Below are 289 nucleotides of genomic sequence, written 5' to 3'. Positions count from 1 at the left end.
TTCTGCTTCTTCTCACTCCCAATCTGGCAACTAATATTAATACTTTGAGCTCTTTGGAGGTGAGTACCAGTCTTAAGAGTGCTCATGATTCTTTCTGGGTGACTGTTTAATAAAAAAAAAAAAGTAATGCTTCTAAAGAGATAACTTGGAACCACACTTGTAAATCAAAGAATTTGTCATCTGGTCTTCTCAAACAGTGGGGATATTATTAGAGAAGTGCCATAATTGTTAGAACATGTTGTACATTTGAAAAGCCACATATAGTGAATGTTAAAAAAGAAGCTTCCTG

This window comes from Hipposideros armiger, unplaced genomic scaffold (assembly GCF_001890085.2).
Source record: "Hipposideros armiger isolate ML-2016 unplaced genomic scaffold, ASM189008v1 scaffold_363, whole genome shotgun sequence".
NCBI lineage: Eukaryota > Metazoa > Chordata > Mammalia > Chiroptera > Hipposideridae > Hipposideros > Hipposideros armiger.
Note: the sequence above shows the minus strand (reverse complement) of the source record.